This window comes from Ranitomeya variabilis, chromosome 4, assembly GCF_051348905.1.
Source record: "Ranitomeya variabilis isolate aRanVar5 chromosome 4, aRanVar5.hap1, whole genome shotgun sequence".
Lineage (NCBI taxonomy): Eukaryota > Metazoa > Chordata > Amphibia > Anura > Dendrobatidae > Ranitomeya > Ranitomeya variabilis.
In genome coordinates this window covers 584,696,296-584,702,295 of record NC_135235.1, presented here as the reverse complement: position 1 = coordinate 584,702,295, position 6,000 = coordinate 584,696,296, and the positions used below count along the sequence as shown (strand labels likewise).

At 47.8% G+C, this 6,000-nt stretch overlaps 1 protein-coding gene across 3 annotated transcripts in view; it reads left to right on the top strand.

Moving 5' to 3' along the window:
* The first annotated feature begins 1,572 nt into the window (after positions 1-1,572).
* Positions 1,573-6,000, top strand: part of TPX2 (TPX2 microtubule nucleation factor) — a 28,209-nt gene continuing 23,781 nt past the window's right edge. For 2 of the 3 annotated variants that reach the window (XM_077253077.1, XM_077253075.1), the window contains exon 1: positions 1,573-1,702. The gene's annotated coding sequence lies outside the window, so the exon portion shown is untranslated. Of the gene's footprint in view, positions 1,703-1,793; positions 1,816-6,000 lie in introns of those variants that run through there. The other variant, XM_077253076.1, reaches the window with a different exon arrangement.

Genomic DNA, 6,000 nt, shown 5'->3' with positions numbered 1-6,000 from the left:
GAACACAACTACTGCAGAACCTCATAACGCACACCACAGCTGCTACAGAACCTCATAACACACACCACAGCTACTGCAGAATCTCATAATGAACACAACTACTGCAGAACCTCATAACGCGCACCACAGCTGCTGCAGAACCTCATAACGCACACCACAGCTGCTGCAGAACTTTGTTTATAAAAAACACCACAGCTACTGCAGAACTTCATACCGAACACCACAGCTGCTGCAGAACCTCAGAACTTGCACCTTGGATGCTGCAAAGCCTTATAACAGACACCACAGGTACTACAGAACCTCATAACAAACACGTCAGCTGCTGCAGAACCTGAAAACTTGCACCTGAGCTGCTGCAGAACCTCATAACACACACCACAGCTGCTGCAGAACTTCATAAAGCACACAACTATGGCAGAACCTCATAACGCGCACCACAGCTGCTGCAGAACATCATAACACATCACAGCTGCTGCAGAACTTTGTTTATAAAGAAAAACACCACAGCTACTGCAGAACTTCATAACAAACACCACAGCTGCCGCAGAACCTCAACACTTGCACCTTGGATGCTGCAAAACCTTAACAGACACCACAGCTACTGCAGAACCTCCTAACAAACACATCAGCTGCTGAAGAACCTTATAACAAACACAACAGCTGCTGCAAAACCTGAAAACTTGCACCTCAGCTGCTGCAGAACCTCATAACAAACACAACTGCTGCTGCAGAACCTCAAAACTTGCACCTCAGCTGCTGCAGAACCACATAATACACACGACAGCTGTTGAAGGACCACAGTAGTCGCACACTGGCTGCTGCAGAACCTCATAACGAACACCACAGCTGCTTAAAAGCCGGAGAACCTGCACCTTAGCTGCTGCAGAACCTCATAACGCACAGCATAGCTGTTGGAAAACCTCAGAACTTGCACTTTGGCTGCTGCAGAACATCTTAGTTCCCTCAGCTGCTACAGAACTTCATAATACACACACCTGATGCTGCAGAACCTTATGGGACACACATCCGAAGCCATTGGGATGATTCTCCTCCTTGGGGCTTGTTCACAAGCTGCAATTTTGGTCCTTTTTTTTTTTCAGTGCTATTTTCTGAAACCGCTGCACTGTCCAGTACCGGCAAAGTGAATGAGGTTTCTGAAATCTGCACATGGTTTTTTTCTGGCGGATTTGAACCGTCAAAGCATTTATCCCACGTTACTTCTTTCACACAAGTAAAACGCTCTTAGCTATGCACAAAACAGTGTATTTCATTCGTTTTTCCTGCCTAAAGTCTGTTTTTTTGGTGTAGAAAGATCTGCCGTAAATACTCAAATGCTCTTTCTGTAGAGGTTCTGCAGCAGCTGAGGTGTGCTTGTGTCCTGTGTACATTTGCATCTTTTACATAATGCGTAGTAGCCTCATACTACTAGAGCGCCGCGACACGATCACAGTGCATTATGGGACGTGTAGTTTCTTCCTGGGTCTCAGCAGCTACTGTACATTTACCCAATTACTACATTTCCCAGGATTCCACAGCAACTTGACTCCCTGTTTGACAATCCAATCAGAACGGCACGACGCAGGACGCTTTGATTGGTCAGTTTGGAATGTGCGAGTAGTTTCAAATTGATAACGTGCGGGCTCGTCACCGACGGCAGCTGGGGCGTTGTGGAGCTGCTGAGACCGGGCAAGCGCCGGAGCCGGTGGGTAACAGGGCCTGAGGAGCGTGTAACGGCACTGGGGCAGTACCGGGGCTTTCAGGGAGGACGAGCCTTTGTTACAGACGCAGGGTGCGACGTTATGGGAAGGCGCTGATGTAAGGGGGGCTCTAGCTTCTGAGGAGAAGGCATCGTCGCTCTACTTTGGGGGTGACTGAATAGCTGATATGTATGAATAGGGTGAGGGGGCGAACTGAGGGGTTGTGGGAGTTATTACATGGGCTTTTGGGGGGGCACAAGATGTAAGTATGATGACCATGTGGGGCCGTCTGCGGGTTATTGAGTAGTCCTGGTGGGTAGGGGGGATGGAATGGTGTCATGGGAGGAGGGGAGTGATTGTTAAAGGGGGTCACAATAATAATAATCTGCAGCACTTTACAATTGAGAGTGGAGAGGGTCCCGCTCACAAGCTACAGTCTACGGAAAGGGGGGACATAATAGGTAAAAAGTGCTTGTCCTGCGTGGTCCGGCCATCATTGCAATAAACACGGCGCTGTTAATAAGCTACATGATCCGGCCAGTATCTAAGTGCAAGGAGGATGTGGAGATAGGTGAGTAGGACTGGAAATTTAGGGAAAGGGAAGAGATGGATAAATGAGGCGAAGGGCCTGTTTAAAGGAAACATGTCCGCTCCCCCCTGCCTCCCAACCCAGCGGCGTTCACCTATGTATGAGTACATTTCCTGCCGAACCTGCCCGGTATAATGTTTTTCTGTACAAATTGGGTTGGAAAAAAACATTTGTATTGTGCCCTTTCCCTATGCTGAGGGCTTTGACTAGTCGATGGGGGCATTAGTTGCCCCTTACTATTCAGCCCTTTTTCCATGTCATCACTCTCCTCGGGGCATAATTTGCAGGATTTGTGGTTATCGCCACCCCCTGTAAATCTCGCGCACGTTTCAGCAGCTCCTCTGCAGCCAAGTGTACGCTTCCCAGCTTCAGAGGCGCACTGCGAATGACCGGCGGCCATCTCCTGAATTTCCTGTCATGCTGGGTGTATGCTTCCTGGCTTCAGAAATGGCCACCGGTCATGGGCAGTGCGCACCACTAAAGCCGGAAAGCGCACACCTGGCTTCAGTGGCGCATGTGACAGGTTTGCATGAGCAGTGATGACACCCACAAGTGCATGCCAACATGAAGAGAGCTGACTAGTCTGGGGCAACTAATGCCCCATCGACTAGTCAGTCGTCATTAGCATAGGAAACCAGGACAATAAATGCTTTTTTAAAACCTAATTTTTACCTAAAAAGTTATACAGGGCTGGTCAGTTAGGGAATTTACTCATGCATAGGTTGTAGGACATGGGGGACTTGACAGGTTCCCTTTAAAGAGATTTGTTTTTAGAGCATGCATAAGAATGTGGAGCTGTGTATCAGTCGGCTTGTCTGGGGTAGTGCATTCCAGTAAACTGCTGCAGCACAAGAGAAGTCTTGGATGGAATTTGTAGGTTCGGATTATGGAGGATGTTGGTCTTGGATCAGATGCAGAATGGAGTACCAGGGTAGGGTAATGGACAGAAATGAGGGAGGAGATGTATAGTGGTGCAGAACTGTGGAGAGCTTTGTGGGTAGCACTGATAAGTTTGTATTGTATTCTATAGCGGATGGGTAACCAGTGAAATGACTGGCACAAGGTAGAGGCATCGGTGAAGCGGCTGGACTTGATGCTGTCTGCAGCATTCAGGATGGATTGGAAAGGGGAGAGTTTACTAAGAGGGAGACTAATCAGTAGAGAGTTGCAATGGTCCAGATGAGAATGAATGAAGGGCAACAGTAAGGGTGCGTGTCCACGGTCCGTAATGGCGGCGCTTTGGACGGAGCGGAAAACCTGCTCCACCCAAAGCACCGCCCCCTTCTCTACCCGCGGTGATTCCAGATGTGTTCATTGCACACATCCGGAATCACTGCACCCCATACATAGGGCCCTGTGATTTACCTTGCGGAGACAGAGCGTCGCTGCAAGGTAAACAGACATGCTGCGTTCTAAAAAGACGTGCCGCATGTCTGGAAACGCAGGGCCGCCGGGTGCGTGTTCACACGCATAGTGGAGACGGGATTTCATAAAATCCCCTCCACTATGCTGTTACATCTGGATGCTGCGACTGTACACAGCGTTCAATCCACAGCTAATCCGGATGTAATACTGAACGTGGACACATACCGTAAGAGGTTTTGCACTTTAAAAGGTGAGAAAAGGTCGGATTCTGGAGATGTTTTTAAGATGCAGGTAACACGAGCGATATAGGGATTCTAGGAAAATTCTGTGTCAAACTTGACCCCAAAACAGTGAGGGAAAGATTCTGTAAGGCCGAGCGAAGTTAAAGGGGGTTGTCCACTACTAGGACAACCCCCTTCTCGATTTGAATGTTTTCCACTTGCGGTACTGGGGCTCATGTGCGGTTAGTATCTCATGGGAGCCCTGTGCCCAATCAGCGCCTATGTCACGGTGCCCACATTCGGACAAATCGAACACGAACAGGAAATCGGAGAGCAGCCGCAGTCCTGACTTCCTGTTAATGTTCAATACATCTGAATGCATGGACATTGATGCCAATGCTGATTGGGCATAGGGCTCCCGTGACTTAACCCCCGGAGCTTTTTTCAGTTTTCGTTTTTCGTTCCCCTCCTTCCCACAGCCATAACTTTCCCCCCCCCCCCCCCCGGTCAATATGGCCATGTGAGGGCTTATTTTTTGCGGGACGAGTTGTACTTTTGAACAACACCATTGGTTTTACCATGTCGTGTGCTAGAAAGCGGGGAAAAATTCCAAGTACTGTGAAATTGCAAAAAAAGTGCAATCCCACTTTTTTTTTTTTTTTACTCTTTTCACTAAATGCTAAAACTAACCTGCCATTATGATTCTCCAGGTCATTACGAGTTCATAGACACCAAACATGTCTAGGTTCTTTTTTTTTTTTTTTTTTTTTATCTAAGTGGTGAAAAAAAATCCAAACTTTGTTAAAAAAAAAAAAAAAAAAAATATGGTGCCATTTTCCAATACCTGTAGTTTCTCCAGTTTTCGTGATGTCGGGTTGGGTGAGGGCTTATTTTTTGCAAGCTGAGCTGATGTTTTTAATGATACCATTCCGGTGTGATTGCCGGAAATGCGATTTAAATGCCGCTGTCAGTTTGACAGCGGCATTTAACTGTTTAATAACCGCGAGTGGATCGTGATTCCAGTCGCGGCTATTGCTAGTCAGCTGACGTGCCGGGAATGATGTGGCTCACCACCGGAGCCCACATCAAAGGCAGGGAGTCTGACATCGGCGTACTATTACGCCCGATGTCGGAAAGGGGTTAAAAACCACACGTGAGCCCTGGGGAGTGCTGACATCGCAGGAACGACACCGGAGGTGAGTATAAGTATTTTTATTTTAATAGGGCAAACATTCAGATTGAGAAGGGGTTCTAGTAGTGGACAACCCCTTTAAAGCACCACTCCAGCGTTTTTTTTTTTTTTGTTTTTTTAAATGCAACGCAGGAGTGGTGTTGTTTAATCAAAGGTTCTTGACTCGGGTATTATACTCTCCTGCTGCCGTCTTCACCTTCTATCACTGCCGCTCTTTTTGGTCTCCAACAGTTTATGACCTACCGGATGGCTCCAGTGTTTGCTGTAATGAGCCGGAGGTCACTTTTCAATGCAAGCCTATAAGAGCTTGGTTCTGGCCTCGTTCTGGCTCTCATAGATTTGCATTGAGAGCTTGTCACCATTGCTATTGACTTCCAACGAGTCAAAAGTTATGGTCACAAGATGGTGCTACGGGACCAGAGCGGTGCCTAAAAAAAGTGAAGTCGGCGGTGTATAAGGGCTCATACTCACTTGCGGGAAACGCAGATGAGTCTCGCACGTCAATACCCGGCACTGCACCTGGCACTCGGATCGGAGCGTGCGGCCGCATAGCAATACATGCAGCTGCACGCTCCGCCCCTGAGTGCCGGATATTGACGTGCAAGACTCATCTGAGTTTCTCCCAAGTGAGTATGAGCCCTATGAGTAGGAGCAGGGACCTTAGGTTAGAAACACTACTCCAGCGCTAAACCCCCCCCCCCCCCAAAAAAAAAAAACACTACAGCGGTGCTTTACATAGTAGGACCTGCTCCAGTTGCATGCGAGCACTTGGGTTAGAGGGTCTCAGTGGTTCCCCTCCTTCGCTTTTTTTTTTCTTTCTTCTCACCTTCCAAAATCTATAACTTAAAATAAATATACATACACCATAAATAATAATTTTGTTTTTTTTTCCAGTGAGCTCCGCAGCTCTGAAGGGGACCATCCGTCTACACTGGC